This window comes from Homalodisca vitripennis, chromosome 7 (assembly GCF_021130785.1).
Source record: "Homalodisca vitripennis isolate AUS2020 chromosome 7, UT_GWSS_2.1, whole genome shotgun sequence".
Taxonomy (NCBI): Eukaryota; Metazoa; Arthropoda; class Insecta; order Hemiptera; family Cicadellidae; genus Homalodisca; species Homalodisca vitripennis.
The window spans coordinates 95,803,995-95,828,151 of record NC_060213.1 but is presented as its reverse complement, the minus strand read 5'-3'; the positions used below and the strand labels follow the sequence as shown (position 1 = coordinate 95,828,151).

General features: G+C 31.1%; 1 protein-coding gene across 2 annotated transcripts in view; it reads right to left on the bottom strand.

Moving 5' to 3' along the window:
• LOC124366056 (bumetanide-sensitive sodium-(potassium)-chloride cotransporter) overlaps positions 1–24,157 on the bottom strand; it is a 175,030-nt gene that overhangs the window by 74,970 nt on the left and 75,903 nt on the right. The window contains exon 1 of one of the 2 annotated variants that reach the window (XM_046822266.1): positions 4,550–4,672. The exons of the other annotated variant lie outside the window; for it this stretch is intronic. The gene's annotated coding sequence lies outside the window, so the exon portion shown is untranslated. Of the gene's footprint in view, positions 1–4,549; positions 4,673–24,157 lie in introns of those variants that run through there. 2 annotated transcript variants of the gene reach the window in all.

The following is a 24,157-nucleotide window of genomic DNA, read 5'->3' as shown; positions in this document are numbered from 1 at the left end:
CAGATTTCTATTAAATACTCTATGTTACAAAAAAACCGAGAGAAAACTTTTTATAAAATAAGATATATTGATTTTTTATTGAAAGTTTCGTTTGAATGGATACATTTAAATTAGTATTGAAACTAATAATGATTTGTTGATGTAATCAATGTTATAGAGGCTATCCTCTTAGGCATGTGGCTGACATTCTCTTATGTCCACACAATGACTCAGGATGGATTTTAGCTAGGTTTTTGAAATTTATTGCGTTTTACTATTGTATAGGGAGCTGGAAAAATTTCTGCTCTGTCAGCTTATACGAATGTCTTAAAAAGGATGTGACGACAATTAATCTAAAAATAGATTTGAACTTTTGCATTAAACTTTATTTACACACAAAACCATAATAAGTTAAATAACGGTGGACGTCTCTCCATGGAATTTGGTAGGGTATCAGCGAAACTCACTGTTGGAATTAATGATGGCGTACTCTTAACTCTTAAATGTTACAAATAAACTTATTCTGTAACATTATTATATATTGCTTAAAACTTTGGATGATAAAATCTATGTAAATATCCGTTTGGTGATAGTAAAAAACGCTGAGTGGACGTACCAGTTAAAAATAGTATATTCTTTTTCTCGAAACTCTATATGGATGATAAACCTTACAGACTGCCTACCCAGATATTTCCTTTATTTTAACTGATTTAACACAGATCAAATTCAAATTCAAATACTATATCCTCGTGATTGTATAAGAATTTCTCGTGCACAGTGCTAACAGCTCCGGATAAAAACCACAGCCATCATGTCATATACATCGTGATGGCGCTTCGTGCGACGGCAATGAGATCTAGACGACCACGAAATTACGCAAAACCTTCAACAACTCGCTTTACCGCCTCGGTCACGTGTCGGATGACCCCGGCAGTACACTTAGTAACTGCTGGCGTATCGTTACAGAGTTGTTACAACGTTATTAACGTGAACGATCCTATTTGAATTTCCAGAGGTGATTTCAGTTACACAACCCAATAGATGCCCATTTTGTCCGGGTTTTATTTCTTTCAGAACGAGAGGATCGAATTTATGCAGTAGTTAATGTCTTTGTCAGAATTCGTATATATTAAACCATTATTATTTTCGCGAATTTTTTTTTAAATTAATATTTTACATCTTAGTATATTATACGGTTTGTAGCTACAATAACTTTGTATGTCGTGTATCAGTTTCATCAGGAAATATCGATGAACACATGGTTCATGATAGTATATGTCCTAACTTTTGAGTTTGTAACCAGAAAGAAAATGGAGGGTTTGACCATTTTGGGACTCATGATGATGACATATTTTTATTTGAACCCTAATAATGTTTCCTATATTCTTTGTAGTTACAAATATTTTTTTTCTTTAAATATTCATTGTGTATGTTGAAAAACATAATCGAATGCAAACTTTAACATTATTTTACTATAGGTATTTACAACTATTTTAAAAATATTATAAAACATCATCAGGAGTAAAACAGTTGCGGGAAACCAGTTATTTAATAACAGTACACAAACCGAAACTGTTTGTAGCAACAAAGTATTTGACGATGTCAACAACATGGCTCGATTTGCCAGAGGCGGTGAAACTTGGTAAACTGTTCCATGTTTTAGGTTTGGTTTTAATAATTCACATTTACTCTCTGCAATATTAAAAGTTCCCGCTCCAGCAGCCGCAACTTGAATTTTTATCATTTTTGTGCAAAATATATTGGGCCAATATATACCAAAATATTAAAATAACTTCGCCGTTTGGTCATTGATAAAATTTACATGCTTATTTATTAGTTTAGCTAATATTCTTTACATAATTCTATAAATGTGAGATATTACAGTTATATTTGATATTTTACTTTAGGTTATTAAATGGACTATTGCCTCTGAGGTACAGATTCATTCTTTTTATTGAACTGCTCAAATATAGAAATCTTTGATGGTTTAACAAAGGTATAGTACATAAACCTTTTGGTATTTTTGGTGAGGCTCCTTAAGACTAATCAGATATATTTTTTATTTTCAAACATGTAACTATATAAAGTTCACGTAATTTGTTGTAAAAACCAAACATATATGATACAGCCACTTAAGGATATTTTTCTCTCTTTCTATATTATATTTTGGAGTGCAATATATTTTTATAGTTATTAATTCAGGCAAACTTGTTTCCGTTTTATGTCGAATTTCTGGCTTTGGTTTCTTATTACTTATGGAATACAAATGTCCCTTAAAGGTTAGTCCTGGTGCTCAAATTGACTAAATATACTATTAATGAATGAAATCTATACGTTCAGCTTTGCTTGATAATAAGATTGACGTAAATCAATTATAACACAAATGTAGGACATATATTCCGCTAGGCTCACCAAAAAACACCAGAAAAAGTATAGCAAACCTTTGTAATAACAAAATTTCTAACGCCACATATACGAATCAAGTTGTGGTGTTCGGATTTTCATTCTTATTCAAATCAATAAAGTAAATGCAGCTGTTATGTTGATTGCACGCAAACCATTAGACAAACCGTTGATATTAGGAAATCCTGGTAATATGGGAACATTTGTGCAGATAATTTTTTTTTTATTCTTTCATAATATACATTGAACACGTAATATATCTTAAAAATATTATTACGTGTTCGTTCAATAATAACTTCAATACACAATTAAGTATTAAAAAAGTAAATTTTCACAACATGTAATAAATCCATCCTTTTATGGATATTACCATAAAAGTAACGAATTGACAATGTCAGTGACCGTTAAGACATTAACTTTGAAGCTTATGAACTGTCTGTATTGTCCATTTGGGATTTGCCTGATTAGAAGGAAAAATCCCTACTGACGTTGGTGAAGAACTATTAATCCCTGATAATAAAGTAGCCATTTCCATGAAAGTAATAATTTTTTGATTGGTCTTTTTCAAGGTGTTGCAATATTTGAATATTGCTATTAACTGTTATACTTATTACACAAAATATAATATATATTGTAAACGTTTCTTATTGCAATACATGATAATTACAATCAGCCAATATTGTAGAATCTTAAACGGTTTATTACTTTAAACGCTTTTTTACCACAGATATATTACTTTCCTTACACGGCTGAATGATTAGACAATATCTATCATACATAAAAAAAACGCCTTGTGAAAGAAATGTATGTGAAAAAATATTATAACGAAGAACAAAGTTTGTCAGGGAACATTACCTTTTAAACGAGTTACCGTAATCGTGGCAGCGGTTATCGGCGGAACAATTGTCATTCAAATGTATTCTACATTAACCTGTTGTTGTGTAACTAACTTACACAAAGTCAACTCCACACAACTGGTGGCTTGTTCTACACGGAGTATGAATATTGCGCTTTTTGTGGAAACCTCTGTACTGACGTTGCGGCAGAGCATGAATTAAACAGCTGTTCAACTTTATCCATCTGTACTTTGTGCTCATGTCAACGTTGTTCACCTGTTTGAGTGCCGTTTCTCGATAGCCATGAGTGTTACACAGTGAGAACTTAGAACGTTGTAACTGAATATGCAACTCATTTACCCCGAGGGTTATTCTTTCAAACATATTTTAAACTTTTTGTGCATCGGTTGTATTGTGAATTTAATCTGATATCTTGGATATTATCCATCTAGCCCAAACAAACGTGGAGTAGCAAAATTCACAACAAACTATCTCACTTAATAACCAGTGTGTATGTATGTAGTGGTCTTAGTTTACTGAGTTTACATACTTTGCGCTACATGGTTTGTACTTAATTTGATGTCGCTAATGTTTATAAAATATTTAGTTACAATACTAATATATAATTCCACCAATCATTTTCATAAAGAGGGCTTTTCAAAACATAACGTCGACTTTAAAATTGAAAATTCATAAAATAAGTGATTTAATATACCCCTTATCTTATAAGATCATATAAAATACTAAATATCTCAAGTATACAACTCTTTTCATGGATATTTTGATAAAACTTTGTTCAAAAATACACATAATACAACTTTTACTGTAATTGTTTTAAGTTAATAAGCGAGGAACGACTATGGGTTATTGTAATTTTTTATTTTGTTATTTATTAAAACATTTAAGTTCTCTTTATTTTTATTAGTTAAATATTTTATAGTACACTAAGATTAAAGTTAAAGTAGGCAAATAAATATTGTTTGTATAAATATATTCTAATTTTTTATGTATATACTTCATAATTTGAAAACCAAAACTGTTTTGATCAAGGATGTATTCAGTGTGCAATGAGTTTATGCATTCCAAAGTTATTTATCAAACTACTCGATTAGTAAAAATAGTTTTTCTTTAGATATTAAATTTATAACATGGAATACAATTTTATTGTGGAAAATGTATAAGAAACCAACGTGGTTTACGCTTTGTTAAAAACCGTCACCGGTTTTTTAAAATGATAAGCATGCCTCCGTGGAATATAAGTGAATCTAAAAAGATATAAAAATTATGATTTTCGCTGTCCGAACGAGTTAATAAGAAACCGGACTACTTACAGTAGCACTAGTCCTAGTAGGTCCGGCGTACACAAGTCACACTCATGAACTCAAGCTCTGGTCGCAATCAATCGTCCTTCCACGACCAGAACCACGACCACGACTGCTATAGGAGGCCGCTGGACAGTGCGACCACGTGTTTGGTGGGGGGAAGGGGGGAGCACCGTATCACCGGCTGATACCAGCTCCAGGGGACCGACACTCGTGACCCGGTGATTGCGTTCTTGAGGACCACGTGTCAGGTATTGCTGTAACTACAATGGAAACACAGTAAAACCGCTTTATATGTGTTGCCCATTAAATTTAAAATAAAAGTTTTATAGCCAACACAAAACCCATTAAGTAAAATGGGAATTTCTGGTGTATTATCATTACATTGCCTTTGGTAAATACCTTTATCAAATGCTTTGTAACCTTAAGTCTTTTAATACGAAAGTAGTTATCCTTGCTTCTTAATGACTTTGGAAGCCTGGGTATCAAGGATTAAGCAAATATAGTAGTTCCACAACAGGGAATCACGATATTAGCTCCTTCGGCCACAGTTCTTAGGTCGGAAGACAAAAACTGGGTAAAATAATGACAAAACGCTACACAAAATATATCTACTTCTTAGAAAATGTAATTGAGCTTTCAAATACTACCACCTTCACTACAGATTGCTATGTTTGTATTAATTATGTTTATATTTTCCGACCATATATTTAAATATTTTTAGACAGCAAACCACCTGTTTGTAATTTTGAGAAAACAAATACGGATCTGGCGCTATATAAAAATAGCAGCTAAAGTGTTTAAGTGTAGAAGCACTTAAGTATAAAGTGCTTAAATATAAATATACAGTACATTCCAGATTTATACACTGAAAATTACAATTAAACGTTACCACACTATGTTTAGTACTAGTTTAGTTCTAGTACATATTTAAATTACTACGTATTAGATAGTTTATATTTGCATTTGTGAGTGAAATAACCTTTTCATGTCTCCAATGTGATTTCTAACACTTGAACAACACTTGTTTTTTTTTAGTAACACTTCGGTTTGTTAACTCTGTTCAAGAATTGAAAAGCAAAAGGTGAAAAAAACATCTATATATTAAATTTGGCCAACATCAGCCAATTCGTTTTGTATTCTTTATTTGTCTTTTGCATCATTTACTCAGAAAAATAATTTTTCACGTTGGTTATAAAATACCAATATACTCAATTAAAACTAAAATTTAAAAGTTTATCTCGTATATTTATTAAAATCATATATATGGAAATATGTTTTATTTAGTACACACAAAACATTTCCATATAAAAAATACTAACTTCCTTCATTTTAACAAATAAATAGAAAATAAATAAATGTTTATCGCAAAGAAGCTAAAGTTTCAACGGTTTTTAATAATTGTTTAACATTTTAAATAAAACTACAAGAAACGAATACGTAATGAATTTGAGAAAATCTTACGAATAATTCTTAGTCGTAGCTTTTAAAATGTGTATTTTTAATGTGTGTCCAGTTACTGAAATTTAATGTAATTGATCGTCAACTTTTAAGAAGTATATAGAAAAATCTATTTAAGAGTAAGTCTACGATAAAGAATTTTTCATCATTTGAAAAACCCCAAAACTTGTAAAGTACTTTAAGTAATTATAGAAGAGCCTGTTTAAATATCGGTTAAAATAAGGATAGTGCTTTAAAAATTAATACATTCTAACCTGATGAGTTGTATGAATCTCCGAGAATGATAGGTTAATACAGGATGAAGCGTAGAGGTACCAAGTCGAGTTCTAAGGATTACTGCGCACTTTTTCAGTCACCAAACACATATAAAGGTAAGTTGGTTCCACAAAGTCATAAGGACAGGAGAATTACTATCAATGCTATATTTAAAACTAATTATTACCAATGAATAATTTGAAAGGATAACAGCATTAGTCATATGTTATCGTTATTACTACGTCATCGTTGCACACATAACGATGACGAACTATCGTAATCCTCCTTTATTTATTTTTAATGACCATTGCAGACCTTATAGATGCTCTTCGATAACTAATCATTCAGATTCGGATAACGAATTATTAGTTCTTCTCTTTAAGTACTGGACTTATCTTGAGAGGAATATGGTTTTGTTTTCAAATATAACCATTTAGAACCCTCTAGCTCAGAAGCGGAGGCCTATTTTTTAAATATAAGCACACAGACTGGTTTTCTTGAAATCGTCAGAGAGATGTTCTTAAGAAAGAAATAATTCTCTGGTCCCATTTCACCTTTCCCTTAAAATTAGCAAGGCTGACGATCAATTTTATTCTTACAAACATTTCCTCTGTCAATTCAAGAAACAAGTTTTGAAATTAATTAATAATGTGCGTATTGGCTCTTTGTGCCTATACTGGTGTCCAGTCATATACTGCATTATCAAAAAAGAATCTCCACAACTCGAGTACATGTAAATTATACTAAAACGGCCCTTGAAATTGAAGGGAATTGTGTAAAGGCCTTCTTATAACATCAAATTATTGGTTTTTAGAAGAATAAGCAATGAATGTGCCCTACTGGTTATTTTACATAGGTTTCTTTCCGGATAACTGAAATTTTCGATGGGTTTAAAGAGTATAACGAAAGAAATAACAGTATATACAGAGCGTAAATTTTAGTGGAACGATTAAAACATTTTATTAAATCAAAATATTGCACAAATCATTTTAATTAAAAGGTATAGCACAACTGGACACTACTATTAAAGCTACTTGACCATTAAAATACTCCGTGTCAAAAACCGAATACCTCGTATTATTTGTGAGCTAGTAAACATTGTTCTATTTCTAAAGCAATTTGTTTGTTCAAATTATGTAATTTGAAAATTAACTTATGTATAAACCTTGTGACATACTTTTTGATAGATTCCCAAAAAACTTACTTACTGTGATTAAATTGAAACAGTTATAGAGCACCGGAACATTTTAACAGTTTAATAATAAACGACCCTTAACACTGTTTTAAAACAGCCAATTGCTGGCGCAGGTTGAATTTATTGGTCTGCTACCGTTTGTTGCGAACATCTCTACTGGCCATAGACACAACATAAATCACGTGACCGAGCCAACACCCCCCCCCCCAGCCCGACACTCAAATCTAAACGCCGCTACGTATGCTGCACATCTCTCTACCATAAATCAATGCAGTAGCGCCATATTGGCTGGCTGATCCCCCATTCCACACAAAATATCAGGGCAAACAAACGGATTAACCCAGTCTCCATTGAAGCACCGGTGTAATAGCGTTGTTGTGACATACGACTGTCATTGTGGCGTTGTTTTTAATTTCATGTTTTCTTTTTGGTAATTGTAATAAAAATCTATGGAAGATAATATCTTTATTATTTATCAACTAAAAAACCTTACTTTATGTTCAATACTAGCTGAAGATTTTGGTCAAAGAGAATTCCATCACAGGTTTCAATTGTGTTTAAAAAGTTACATTATTAACTTTTGTATTTGCCGAAAAGGATTTCCTGTTGTTAAATGTTTGTTTGTGTAAGATATGAATAATTACATATTCTGTAAATTTCCTAGCATAACCTTTTTGGTTAATCTACATTTATATTATTGTAGGTGGGGAGAATAAAAACATCCTATTAATGCATACATGTGGAGGCCATTTCAAAACTGATTAAGATCAAATGTATGCCTTGTTTTGCATAATGTAAGGCTTAAAATAAGCTGTAACATGACGACACATGATGTGATCACTTGGCCAAAATTAACGTATGCATTTTTCAAAATTGCAACCCATGTAAATATCTTATTTTTATAATTGCAACACATCCTTTTACCTATTTTAATAATAATTGTGACGCTGTGTCAGTTTTTCTGGGACACAATATTATGGAAGGAAATAAACTAGCATAATCAAAATGCAGGAACACATTTTGTCCCATTATCTTGTTCCATAAAATTAACAAAACTTATAGATCAAACATTTATAAAGTACAATTAAGTCGTTAAATAAAAAAAGAGACTACAAGCTATTGTCCTAAGAGCATATACTACGCTTTTCAAATGATATTAACCTATTTGTTCCTACAAATTCCAAATGTGAATTTTTTACTCTGAGCTGTAATTATAGTACACTTAATTAAGATATTTAACGACAACTTTCATGCAAATTGTAATAGACCATATATAGACCCATAGTAGCATTTGCTATGTTAATGTGGATCATATTAAAATCTCAAAAATAACGTAATCTGGAAAAAGCTGCATCAATATTTAAATTATTATGAATAGAAAGAGAAAGGAATTCTCATTTTAGTTTCAAGTTATAATTTTGTTTAAAGTAAACATTTTAATTTTAAAGTTTAATGATAAATTAGTGTGGTTAAAAAGAATATTTTGCTCGAATAGAGATTTTATAATTTAGTGGCAATGTTTTAGTTAGTATAAAATTTAATTTGCATAAGATTAAGATTAATAACGAGAAGGCTATTACAATAGGCCTACTATTAAACTAGACTTTCTAGATAAAACCGGTTGTTTGCAAATCATGTATTACGCTTTTATTAATCACGCTTTAGCTTTGTTTAAAACATTTCTAAAGAAATAAAATATCAATAATATATAGTGATATAGTGTTCTAGCCAAATTTAAAAAGATACCTTATTTATTTTGACACTTATGAAGCAACGTTATGAGTATAATTTTTTTCCAAAATATTTGTCTTACTTTGTTATTAGGAAAAGTCCACAACGAAATAAAAGTACTTCTGTGAGTAATATCCATTGTTATAATATTTCTAAATCCTTTATTTTCCGAAAACTTTCGACGTTATGACAGTGATAGTATCATGTTTTGTTCTTCGTTAAAACTTCTATCATATTATGAATATCTATAAAAGTGCTTTCAATATCATACCTCAAAACGGGGACATTGGGATAGTCTAAGTCCAAAACTCTCCAGAATCTTACCGAGAATGTATTAGTGTCCATTGATGTTGGCAAATATTTTAAAGTATTCGTTACTTTCAATTATGAATTCAACCTTGTAGAGCTAAATTAGGCAAAATCGGGATATCAGCTTGCCTGTTGCAATGGCTACTGGGTTCTAATTTATATTTGTAGGGTTAATAAATACCAAAAAATTTAGTATATGTTGGTAGGGTTAAAAGTTTCAGACGGGCAAATGCAACAGTAGGAAAATTTAAGAAGTGGAACAACATTTTCCAATGTCCAATATATATATATATATACGAAATTTATCTAAGATGGTCTTAACTCATGAGTTGTTTATTAATATATGTTATTCGATTTAGTATATATAATTTTTTCGTCTGCTAATATGCAGTTAGTAAAGCAATATTGTAATAACCACAGATTATTAAATACAAGGTAACGACACACTGCAAGCAAAATTAAAGCAGTATACTGTCTTATACAAAAAGGAAAAATCATTTATCTAGATAATAATCATAGGCTTGAGTGAAATAAATGGTAATGTATGCAGGATTTTCCGGCATCCTTGTAAGATAGTTCCTCCGTTCCGGTAGTTACTTATGCATTCATCAACCTTGCTTGACCTTAAACAACAATTACGCTAATTTTAACAATTGAAATTCCGACAAATTTATTGTAAAATCAAGCAATCGCAATATTTAATATGATTTAATAACCTAAAATTTATAGTGGGCCCGTCATTTGTGAAAAATATTTTCACAGCAAGACAGTATACCAGAAAGAGCGCCACTAGATGTTTTATATACATTTATAACGCAATATGATTCTCAATGACCCCATTATGGTGGTTTAATACGAATAAGGAACGTACTGGAAATAGATGTTGATGTTATAAGCAAACAATTGTGCTATGATGACCTACATAATAAATATGCTGGTATAAATCTGCTGATTTTCAAGAGGTTAAGTGTAGAAGGCAGCTCCTACGGTTGCGTCGGATGCTGTAAAGTTATAATATACCATATACTAAGAGTGGTATAGCGGAGAACATGAGTATGAGTCCGAATAATTTATTAAGCTGCATTGATGGGTAAAGAAATCTTTCATTTTGACATGCAACGACAAACTGTTTCTTGAAAGTGTATTTTTCTCGTAAGAAATATGAAGGCAGGCAGTCTTTCACAAAGAATTTGACAACGTAGATTCCATGACCATTGGAAAAAACTAGTTTTTAATATTTTACACATTAAGAGGAATATCGTAACTACATCAGAAAAAACCATCATATATCCACATATTTGCAGGTATAGGGTGAGAATATTGATAAAGTCCGATTTACAGCTTTCCAATTACGTAAAGCTTAAACCCCTACATTAGTGTCCCACACTATACACTGTTAAGAAAAGAGTTAAGCTAGCTCGAGCTACTACCGGATGACCGTGTACCATGTATTCGTTAAGATACATCAACCTAACTTTGTCTACTCTCATTCATCAGTGTTCCACAATATACGTTGCTAAGAAAAGAGTTAAGCTAGCTCGAGCTGCTGCTGGAGGACCTTGCACGTATCATGCATCAATTTAGATACATCATCCTGACTATCCTTACTCCCATTCATGAGTCTCCTACAATAGACATTGCTAAGAAAAGAGTTAAGCTAGCTCAGGCTGCTGCTGGAGGACCTTGCACATATCATGCATCAATATAGATACATCGTCCTGACTATCCTTACTCACTTGCATGAATCTCCCACACTATACATTGGTCAGAACAGAGTTAAACTAGCTAGAGCTACTACTGGAGGACCTTGTACATATCATGCATCAATTTAGATACACCATACTGACTATCTTTACTCCCATTCATGAATCTCCCACACTATACATTGGTAAGAACAGAGTTAAGCTAGCTAGAGCTACTGCTGGTGACCATGCACATGGTATGTATCCATTTAGATTTATCATCCTGACGGTTTATACTCATATTTATAAGGCTCCTACAGTACACATTGCTAATTAAAAAGTTAAACTCTCGAGCTACTACCGCTTGATCATGCACATAGCATGTATCCATTTAGATACATCACCCAGACTGTTTCTACTCTCATTCAAGAGTTTAACAAAATGATTGAAACTAGTAAACACTATTACTGGTTGACCTTGCACAAATCATGCATACATTTAGATATATCATCCTGACACCACTTTAACCAATATCATCAAATTAATACCATATTATTAATGTTACAATTGCTATGGTAATTGAAATTTCCTAAACTCCTGCTTTTTTGTGTAGTATCCTTATTTTTTGCAAAAACCATTGGCTTTTTATGAAATCAACAACGTACAGCAATCTTTTATGTCGACCTGTGTTGATCGGGGGAGCCGACTGCAACACAATCTAAGGTAAGGTATCTTTAAGCCTGGGTCGATAAGTTAGCGTATCTTCAAATCATGTTTTTGACTGTAGTACTTTTAGATCAGTAATATCGACCATGTTCTCATTCTGTCTGACAAGATCCTCGCAAGGCTAATTGCCTATGAGAGAGGGCAGAATAATGCTTAAAAGGGGTTAACCTCTTCTTTAAAAAAAATTCAACAATTTTTATTTTTACTAATACATTTTATAAAAATGGATATTGAAGAATAACATTATTACATATAATGAACTAGTGGAAAATTGAACTTAGTTCACAATATAATGTCCTAAAATGTAGAAATAATACTCTTATTAGACTGCCAATTTTAACAACCCTTGCCATTTTGGTGAAATATTAATTTGCGGAATGTCAATGGATTCAGTAGCCGAACTGAAATTGGATTTATCGGTCTGCCAACGCTTGTTTGTGACCACATCTGAGCTCATAGACACAACGTAAATCACGTGATCACCCACCCCCTTCACCAGTAACTGTGCCGCTATGAATGCCGCTTGACGCCGTACCATAAATCAATGCATTAGAACCATATCGGTTGGCCCCGCACCAATATTATTGTTCTACAAACAGATTAACCCCAGTCGTATCTGAATAGAGCTATGTTTTAGTCTGCATTGATGTATATTTTCCTATCAGTAATATAGCTAGAGGTTAGGTTTTGTTTTTTTCCCATTAAAGGCGTAACCTTATATTTATGTGTAGCAATGACATCTGGCCACATACCATTCCTAAATTACCCCTTCCCCCTTGAAATTTTTAATAAGTTAAAATAACTTTTGTATTCTTCTATTGACTATGAAAAATGTGGATGCTTCGTATAGATATTGTAAGTGAATACTTATCTTGCATATCTAGAAGTTAATGCAGTCCTTAATACTGCATTATATCGTAAATATTTTATCTGAATTACATACTACTAAAGTAATGCTAGTGTATTTGAAGTCCATATAGGCAATATTTAAATATATATATATATATATATATATATATATATATATATAAATTTACTATATATATATATATATATATATATATAATATATATATAAATTATAATTTACTATAATAATCAAGATAAGAGTAAGTTACAAATACGTATAGTGTTGCAGTGTTTGCTGAGGTTAAATGCAAAATTTAAGGTCCACGGTTCGTTTCACTTTTGAGATGTCCTTCGTATAGATAAGCGATAGCAGAAAATGCATTTTTACATTTCCCAGCAGACTAAATTTTGCTAGTCTTCTATTTTTTATAAGTAATAGTCTTACAGGCACTCAGGTAAATCTCATGGATGTACTAGTCCGTCATCGAACACGTTCTTTCCTTCAATAAAGAAATTTAAAAGTCTATATGAAATCTTTCTCAAGATATTTTGCATTTTGATCAGTTACGTCCGTTACTGTCACATGTTAAATGCTAAAATATTCTACTTAGAGGTACAGTGATATCTGTAGATTGGTATGTTCTCAAGATAATGTGTGGAAAATCAAGCAAATAGACAATTAATTAAACATGAATTAAATTTTGCAGCCCTCCAATTCAAAATTCACCAGCCAATTCACTTATGGTCAACCAGATAAACAAAGTAGGAGTACGACAGACAGACTGTTCACGTAACAGCATTCGAAAATTTCTAAATCTATGGATGTTATCTCAACAATATCCTTATGAGATATGATTGATCCCATTATCCTAAAAAATCCGTTGAACATGTTAAAAAAAATTAAATTTGAATACTTCAATCTACTCTTGGACTATTCTGAAGAAATTTAGGAATCGGCAAATTCAGATTCCCAGCTAACTTCAGTTAAGTTACAAGACAATAATATTCTATTGAAACCAGTTTTCAATGTTGAAATTATACAAATTTAAGAATTCCAAATATATACCACATTTCTTTCTCAAGGCCACCTTTGGAAGACAGACTCTGTCTGTTCTTGAGATATCCTACGGTAAGTTAGACTTAGCTGATGTTTAGCCAAATCTGGTGGATGGACTTGACCATTAGAGACTCAATGTTGGGTATATATTAATGAAACTGCAAATTTATAAGTATGTACCTTAATTAGATTTCGAGATGTCATATGCGGACGGACAGACATTTAGAGAGATGGGTAATATATTCAGCCTCTCGGATGGTAGACTTTGCTAATGATCAACGAACAATTTAAATTGAAATAAAAAATAAAACAATACATTTCAGCTAAACTGAACATAGTCTTTTGTGGGATGTATTGCCTTATTTCAAGTAGTCATGGTTATGTGAATATTATAGTCTCGCATTAACTCATGCTACTGATACATAATTTATAATTAGGGATGACGTAAGCACTCTTTTTTGGAATCTTTTAGTGTTATTAAGAAAGTTTTGCACGACTTGTACATTATTTACTACCTATGAACTCATCTTTAATGTACTATCTGAATATGATTTTATGCCTCTTTGTATGAAAAGAAAGTAGTGGGATTTAGTTACAACTAGTGTAGGAATAGATGGATGCAGAATGGATTTTAATGGATAGATACAGGATAGTACACTATTTCCACTTATTTTATTTTAAAATATAATTTGTCATAGGGCAAGGAACAAAAGTTTCCTTAGTAGTTGAAGTAAATAGCCATGAAAACTATAGCTGTTTATATGAGGTGCTTGGCGCCTAGGAAGAGTAGGGGATATTTTCTTGTAATAAATATATTTTCCACTTGAAATTATAAGAAATACTAGCACTGAAAAATATTTCGAACAAAATGATTTGTAACCAAAAAATATGTCATATCAATAGTATAATAGGTTTGGATCACTTCAGCCATAATACAAATTCGCTTGGATAAAAAGCGATAACTAATAACAGTTGATCTACTTTTAACAAGATCTATCAACCCACGCATAGTAATTTTACACATATTTATGTGAATTAAAGGATTTGACGCAGTTATTCCCTTTGTAGGTGGAATTAGTTCTACGTTGTGGCTCATAAAGATTTATCACATTTATCCAAAATTGTGATGATACCAAATTAATAACTTAAATTAGGTGTCTTATCAATACAAAGCAAAAGATAATGATATTCAGAGTGCTTATAATAAATAACTTACTCCAATATATCTTTGAAGAATTCTGATGAAATATGTTGATATAATCTTTAACCTAAAACAAGCAACCATCTTTAAACTTCTTGTTATTTTATTTTACTGCTAATACTTCATTTGTCACACTAAAAATCATAATTTTGTTTACTAATAGGGGAAAAACTAACTGGAAAAGTTATACAAATTAGAAAAATACTATCTTACTGATACTAAAAAGTTAGTAAAGAGTTAAAGAAGTTAATCAATATTATCTTTCAGGAGTCTGTTATATTTTATACCTTATATTGTCATTGTACAATACACATGTTCAATTATTAAATTATTTTTATTATTATTATAACAAGCTAATATGTGGTTTTTGCCTGTGGATTTTTCTGAAATAAAGTAATTTAATACATTTATTTAAAAAATAAGTAATAATACATTTAAGGGGAAATACTTACGTTCTTTTAAGTTAAAATTTGATTATTTAGGACTAAATGACACAAAATTAACAAATGAAATTAAGAGCACATTCAATAAAGTTCGTGAAAACAATTTGTTTTTTTCTCACCAAACTCATATTACAAGAATTGAAATATAACTACTCTACCACGTTACGTATGCGAATGGATATTACGTAACTGTTACAGATTTAACAGCGTCCTCCATATTTCAACTGAGCTAAATGTTATCCCGTTATGAGAATGAATGAACACTCCGTCGATTACCAACAAAATAGAAACACGTTATAGTTAAATAAAATCGCAATTGACTTTTACTTGACTCGAAGCAGGAATAACAAGACTCTCTACATGCTTCGCTTTTATGCAGTTGTGCAGTTCATTGTATAAAACAAGATTTATTTAGTGAACAATGGTTGAGGGTTTTGTGTTGACTTATTTATCTGCGCATCAGTTGATTTCCTTCTTGGTCCGTAGTCTCTATTTCGTTTACTTAATGAAAGACGTTTTCAACTCATTGTTTAAATTTATTGTTGGTAATATCCCTACTTAAATATACAGATAAGAATCATTCAGAAAGTTTCACCAATGAAGTAAAACGGAGTAACTAACTGAGAGCAAACATTCGTAAAAAAAGCACCAACGTCACTCATTTCTTTTCCTGGATATAATAAATCAAAACAAACATATTTCTGTATAAGTTTAACGGTTTTAACGTAATTGAAAACGTATGGAAACTATCACACACAACTGTTAAAAATAAAAGTATTTGTAATAGAAAACAACAAAAAAACAAAATAATAGAATACAGTTGTAATGATATCGAGTTATTACAGAAATTAAAACACCAACTGTTAAGGAAAAAAAGGAAACTTGAACGCTTTTTAAACATTTTTCTTATCCTCCTGTCACATAAAACTTAGTTTTTCGTGCCTATCATAACCCTGCATTGTAGAAATATTAATATAACTGAACATTTATTTTGATGGAACTTCTGTAGAAAAGACATATATAAATAGATCTACGTAACATAAGTCTAAATAGGTTTCGGAGTTTTACACACACACACACACACACACACACACACACACACACACACACACACACACACACACACACACACACACACACACACACACACACACACACACACACACACACACACACATTTTGTTTTATATATATATATATATATATATATATATATATATATATAAAACAGTCAACTACAACCCCTCTAAAAATGTTTTATTGTCATACACGTGTTTCGGTATTCAATCATCATCAGTGTATATTAACCTGTAAATAAATAATAAACAATAAAATATACACATGTGGACCATTTAATCTTTTTTTTTATTTCAATAACTCAGTTGTAATTTTGATTAGTAATCTGTATTTAATTTTTAAATTTTTTCCAAAATTGGATTTGTCTTATTTTCAGATTACTATTTAAAATATTATGAGGTTTTTGATTATAATTTATATAGATATGTAATTGTCCTTAATTCTAAATTATAATATAGATTCTTTTAAGACAAATCAAATTAAAAAAATATAATACTAAATACAGATTACTAATAAAAATTACAACTGTGTCATTTAAATTTAACGTATGTTTAAATGGTCCAATTGAGTAAATTTAATTGTTTATTATTTGTTTAGAGGGTTTTTATCTCGTTTAAGCCTAAGCGTCAGCTATGCCGGCTTCGAAGTGCACTGGTTTTTATTTTCAACGGTTTTTACATTTACTGAAAAGGTTTTAATGTTATAATAAACTGAAAAGTTTTAAATAATATGTTGCTCTCAACGTTATTTTCATACTCTAGTTAAGTTATAAATTTCTTCTAAACATCGTAATTCTTTATAGTTTGAAAGATTTTTTTATACGTAATGCGATCAAACTATACCATTTCCTCAGTATATTAAAAAGTTAAAACCCCATTATTACATGTAATAAACATTTTATAAATGTCTTCTAAATATCATAATTATTTACAGTTGAAAAGGTTGTTTTTACGCGCAATGCAGTCAAAATATACCATTTTATCTGTACATTAAAAAGTTAAAACCCCATTATTACGTATATTTATTTTCTCCCGAACAAGGTGAAATTTAAGTGACATTTTCTAAACTCCACCTGGGCTGCATTCAAAAACAACAAAGGTTTCTGTGTCAGGGAGTTCTGTGAAGGGGTATATGAACAAACTGCTTTACAACAGGAAATCCTCAGTTTCTGTTCACAAACAATCGGTTGGTTGAACAATTTGTGTTCAACAACAAGCGGTAAACACCAACAAAATATAGGCGTCGCCTCGCCGCAGCGACTCTGCGGGAAGCAGCACTTTCACCTCACCATTCACCTTTTATCTGCATTTGTAGCCGTTTGTGTAGCCAGAATAATGGTTTAGGGAAAACAGCTGAGAGAGCACATTACAGTTTATACACCACGATCTAATATGTAATAATATTACGATACGATGTAATACATATTGTTGACAGGATAGATACAAGCAGCGTACGATATATTAATATTATATTATATAAACCTCGTACCAATATCCAATCGTAAGAGAGTTATAAATGGTGATTACATTCAAATAATTCACCACGAAAATCTAAATTTCAAACATATTTCTATTTTAACACAATATTAAGAACATATATATAGTTTCTTTTATGTCGTGTAAATAATTTTGTTAACTGTTTGTAAATTTACTTCAATGTAGGTTTTGCTTATTTTTTAGCGATAAAGTCGATGATTATATCAAAACCCTTTGTTTTCCTTTTTAAAGACATTGCTTGATTATCGTTTGTGGTAATGGTTTGCTTAAATATTTTAACAATAATTAGTACATTTACCAACTTTACCATAATAACAATATGATTTGAGTTAACTTAAGTTGCATTAGTCTGCTGAGAATAATTTAATATTATTTTGTTTTAATACGTAATAAAATTAAATTGTGAACGATTCTCTGACATGTAAGCTAGCTAATTCGTTATGTTTATAATTTCTAAAAATGCGTTTGTACTGTGGAATGTAAAAATATGCTATAAATTTCAGTTATAGCTTTAAATCTGTCAGCCATATTTGGTAAAATAATATTCATACAACGTCAATGTACAATTTGTACAATGTAAGATAACTTAAAGTTTGTCTTAGGTCAGTTAATTATAACATTATGTAAGCTACTTGTCAAAAGTCTGGTTTATACCTTAAAGTTTAACACACAATGGGTACTCGATGTTTCACTTATATCTTGGCAACTCTATGGATATTCGGAAGCAGCACATTACTAAGCGCATATGTCGAGACATCGGAAGGCAAGGAAAGATATATAGGTCTAGTCTAATGCGGGGTCGACTGTAGAAGTTGGTGGCCTCCGTATAATAAAAGACAGATTCTATATTAGACTTAAGGGCGTGTCACCCTTTCCCGCTTAGACTGAAGAACCTGGTACAGAGCTGACCTCCCTTTCGTCAAGTTGACTGGACTAAGATATAGTCTGCTAATTGAAACAAACGCTACATGTAAAATAAATTTCGATAGAATTTTCCGCTTATGGTATGAATTTTTCGTAGTTCATATATTTAAGTTATGTATAATTTATTTCCTTGCGTCATACATAGTTTTTATATTCCAAACAATACCATAAAAAATCATACATTTTCATAAGGAACGGAAATTAAAGTAGCGAGACTAATATCCTTTGTAAAAGGCTTATATTTCAGATTTTATTTTTATAACTAATTTATATTTAATTCCATACTTGGCTGAACTATTTTTATATAACAATGCTGTGCTAAGAATTAATAAACAAAAGTTAATTCTAAAAAGAAATGCGCATTGTGAATATATGTCGTTATATGTGACGAACGCAACGTGCTAATCTTGTTGGCCACTAAACCTTTCAATATCTGAAAGAGTGTACAATTGTTTCTTTGAACCCTTTACTATTGCCGTAGGAACCTGTAAGGTTTTTGACAGAAATATGATGGCGTCACTCTAGTGTGAAACCAATAGATTTTCAGACAATATTTTATAACCAGTATAAAAAATTATACATAGAAATGTCCAACTTCTAAATAATTTCTACGAAATGATCATTCTGTAAAATAATAATGTTATACCACATATGTAATTTTCTATGCGATTGTATTACATAACTATAGTTTTAGTATTCATTGATATAAATGAACCTGCCATTTTGTGCTCATCGCCTACCTTTAGCTGGCGTATGCTCAGCTTTCATATCTGCAGCTGTTTCAGTTATATGTCATTTGCTGGATCCATCAAGGAACTTCATAAATTGTTACTCGAGGTATAATTTTACGTTTCCTTTCCGGCATTTATAAAATTATGAAAGGAATTATAAATTGTCAATTAAAAGGTTTGTAAAACTATGTTTAAAAGGCCATTAAATAAAAGAAACACCGTATTGGTTAGTGCATTTTAATTCATACATATGTCGTTTATAACTTAAATAAAAATCAGTACATAAACATAATTTGTTAAACCTTATATTATTTTCCAAGGTACATTTCCCCGTAATGTGCGTCAACACTAAAATTCCAATGAAATTTATTATGACAGTTACACTGTCCAGTCCATCTACCACCATCTAACTCATTCGACTTACTTTCCGGAATAACACTTTAGCCACAATGAGTCAGGTATTGGTAATTGAGTGATGTCACTCATGTGGAAAATTTTAATGGAAGGGCTTGTATTTACTTTAAATATGTACACACAGCGGACATACCTTCACTAGTTAGCTGAGCGTAGCGAAGCATTTCACACTAGGGTCTTCGTACGATTGATATCTTCAAAACAAACTGACTTACACATCAAAGTTTGCATTGAGCATCATGTTATTATGGGAATTACCAAGTTTATTAGTGCTGCATGGTATATGGATGAGTATTATCGAACATTTTAATATTGATATAATAGGTAATAAGCATAAAAAAGTTAAAGTCACGGAACAAACTATTTTGTAAACATATTGAGTGCAATTATGAGAGGTTTACTAGTGCCGTAGAAACCAATTGAGTCTAAGTGTCATAACACTTGTAACTGTTGTATAAACTTTCATTATATTAAAATATGTTAGATAACACAACGTAATTAACAAAAATGTGCTTGTATCATGTGGAAATGCACACGCAGGAAGATTTAACTCACCATCATTGAAGCCTATATTCCAGTAAGATGGCACAATTCCTCTTCTGAATTCCTAAGTTTGTAAAAATTACTTTTATGTATTATAGTCTGTCTGTCTTTCCACAGGACTTCTCGAGAATGATATGAACTATAGACTTAAACTTTTGAACGCACCTTCAGCAAAGAACAGTTGCGTGGCGTAATCCTTTTAAGGGAAAAACCATTATTGTAATTTTTTTAACTTAAATTTATTCCATAGTTTAGTTTAGACTGAGTATTGAATTAGAGTACTATAAAATTTAGATTAATGTAAGTGTAAAAATCTTGTTTGGTGTAATTTCTCATAATTTCCATAACTTTTTAAATATGGGAATGGCAATTTTAAAGGAGTGAAAAGTCAGATAGTACAGTACAGTGGACCCATTATGTGGCTTTACAGTGAATGGTTTCAACTGACTGCGAGGGCCAAGGATGACGCGAGTTAAATAAAGAGAATTAATAAACTCTGAACCCAGGTATTTGTATACAGACTGTACTATAATACTTTAAATAAGAATTATTGAACTATATTAGATAAAATGCAGAAGATCCAATACCGAATGAAATATTCGTATACTTTAATATAAAATGTACCTCGTTATGCTGAAGTCACTAAAGCTGAAATTGGACTTGGTAGTTTAAATACTACAGTTATTACAAGTTTAACACAAATTCTAAAATATCTTAAACTCCCGATAGAAAAACATTTTACAGCATTGACATTACATACATTTTGTGCTAAAACCTCGCATTGAAATTACATTAATTTGCACTTGCTTCTAAAGTTTCATGGGACTCAGCGTAAGTATGATTGGTGTTTTTGGGCCACATCCTTTCGAGATCCCATTGAAGGATATCGAGTTGTATCTATCTTATCTTCCAGGCAAAGTGGGCAGGGAACAGCATTCCCTCACGTTCAGGTTATGAACAATCCCTTAACACTAAAAGAGCTCCACCCACTCTAACAGTCATTCTCCGCAAGAAACTAGATCTATCGATCCATGGTTGCCCAGACATAAGTGACACCTGTGTTTGCTACACCCAATACAAGTTTAACTGGAAATTAAAAATCATGTAGAAGTGAATTATTTTAGAGATTATAATATTTAGTACAATTTAAAATGCACTTTTTTAATAATCTTGAAAACTTTCAAACAAAATTATTCTCAATATCATATTCTCTAATGCGAACAAAACTTCGCCTTCTTCAGAGAGAAAGCTGACCTACCTGAAACAACTCATTTATCATGTTTGTACATAGAAAATATTCCCCGCAATACAGTATGTAATGAACAATATCTATTTATCTAAATACAGTTGGCCTTTATAAGATATAGGCTAACCTAAAATTCTAAATTTAAACAGTACCAAAAACCCGTAGCTCATAAAACCCCATCTTTTCTATTGACTATATAAATTTTGTAGAGGCGATAATCATTTGTAAATCTAGGCCAACCAGATAGTTGATATTTATGTTAAACGTAGCTAATACTTGAAAAACTCAACATAAATTGTTACTATATTTACACTAACTTTGTAAATAAATGTAAAGAACAACTCAATATAAAAAGAATTTACTCGTGTAACATATCTACCTGAAGAGTTCTAAAGCATAACATATCTACCTGAAGAGTTCTAAAGCATAACATACTTAAGTTACATTAATTTAGTATACCAGTGTGAAGTTAAAGTACAGCCACGATAGATAAGATTCTAACGTTCATTCTTGTGGAACACTGCTATTACTGAAACTTGCTCGGGTAGAATATGGTGCCATAAATCAGATGATATCACTATCAAGCATAATAATTTTTATAACTTCTTAGTAATAAAGACCAAAAACATGTTGGGCATAAGTACTAAAATATGAACTTGGGAATTTAAACGTTATAAAATTAAATATCAATCATGATAGTACAATTAGTTAAACTCAATCTAATAATAATGTAATTTATTTTTGTATATATGACATGCGTAATAAACGAAAAAAAAATATGCATTGCAAATCTTCCATCCAGTGATATGAAATGTACGTAATAGAAATACAAATCATTATTTAGACAGATATCCACGAGGTTTACAAGGGTCCGTCTTTATAGTTACTCATAAATTCAAATTTAATGTTTATTAAAAATACAATTATATAAGGAAAATAAAACTTGTACGACAAAAAGTAAAATAATTAATCACAATTACAGTGAAATTGTACTGAAATATTGCATTTCCTACGAAGCTCATTAAAAATAACCACTTCCTTAATGAAGCACCTACGTTCTATCATGAGTTATAAGAGTAAATGAATCGGCTGACTGTATTGTAGTACGTCCTTAAACTCACTTTAATTTGTAAATATCGTCTAGTTTAATTTTGCTGGCAACAGTTTTATATGTGGAAATTATTGATTTTCACCTAGGTTTACATCTTTTTCGCTCTAATAATATTTTGTGCTATTGTATGATAACCAGTGGAGTATAGTTGTAACTAAGTGTTTTAATATACCGTATCCAACAATAACCTGTTTACGATCGAGTAATAAGATATTTATTACTATACGTCATATGTGAAGCCTGTTTGGTAATCTTTCAAAAGAAACCGAAAATTGGTGTAGTGTGGGGGGATTTCTAAAACAGGTAAATTTGTCAACCAGTTATTGAGAGGGCAACCATACATCACTGTGCTGTCCACACCTCGCTTGTTGAAGGGGCCAATGCAGCTGCATGAATGCTGTCTACTCACCGCTATAAATCAATGCCACTACAGACCCGCACCACCCTCCTCATCATCCCGCACCACCGCTCGCCATTTCCATTAAAAGGTTCACAAACTTGAATGCATTGAGGTCCTCCCATATCACAACTTATTATTTTATTTTTGCAGTGAATCATTTTTTAAAGCCTAGAACAGGAGTTACATTATGATTGTATTGTCTTTACGTTTACAGTCATGTGTTTTAACAGATTTAAACTAGATTTATGATTAAAATTTATTACATAGCTTAATATGTTTCCCAGTTCGATATTTATCCGTGAACATATTCCAATATTGGTTATGAATCGGTGAGTACGAGTACTTTTGAAATGTTTTACAGAAAATATAATTTGTTCTTCATAACCTATTCATTGGAATATCACAAATTGTAATAGGAGTGTATAATTAAAAATGATATGAGTAAAATAAAAATCCATACAATATTGTTTGAGGTTAGATTGACTCCAAACACCGAGTTGGGCACCGAAGATCGCATTTAAGCCAGCGAAGTAGCAGATGTTTTTACTGATACAATAAATCATAAACATCATATTTTCATTCAAATCGAGTAAATGCATCTGAATAAAATATCCATGCCCTTCAAGAATGTATGTGTTGAAATACATAATGTAAAGTTGGCAAGGTTCTTTAAAAACGTGTATAGCTTATTTTCAACTCAGATATTAAGCTAAAAATAACATTTTTAAAGTTAAAAATCTATATATTTTTGCTCATTTGTAAGAGGC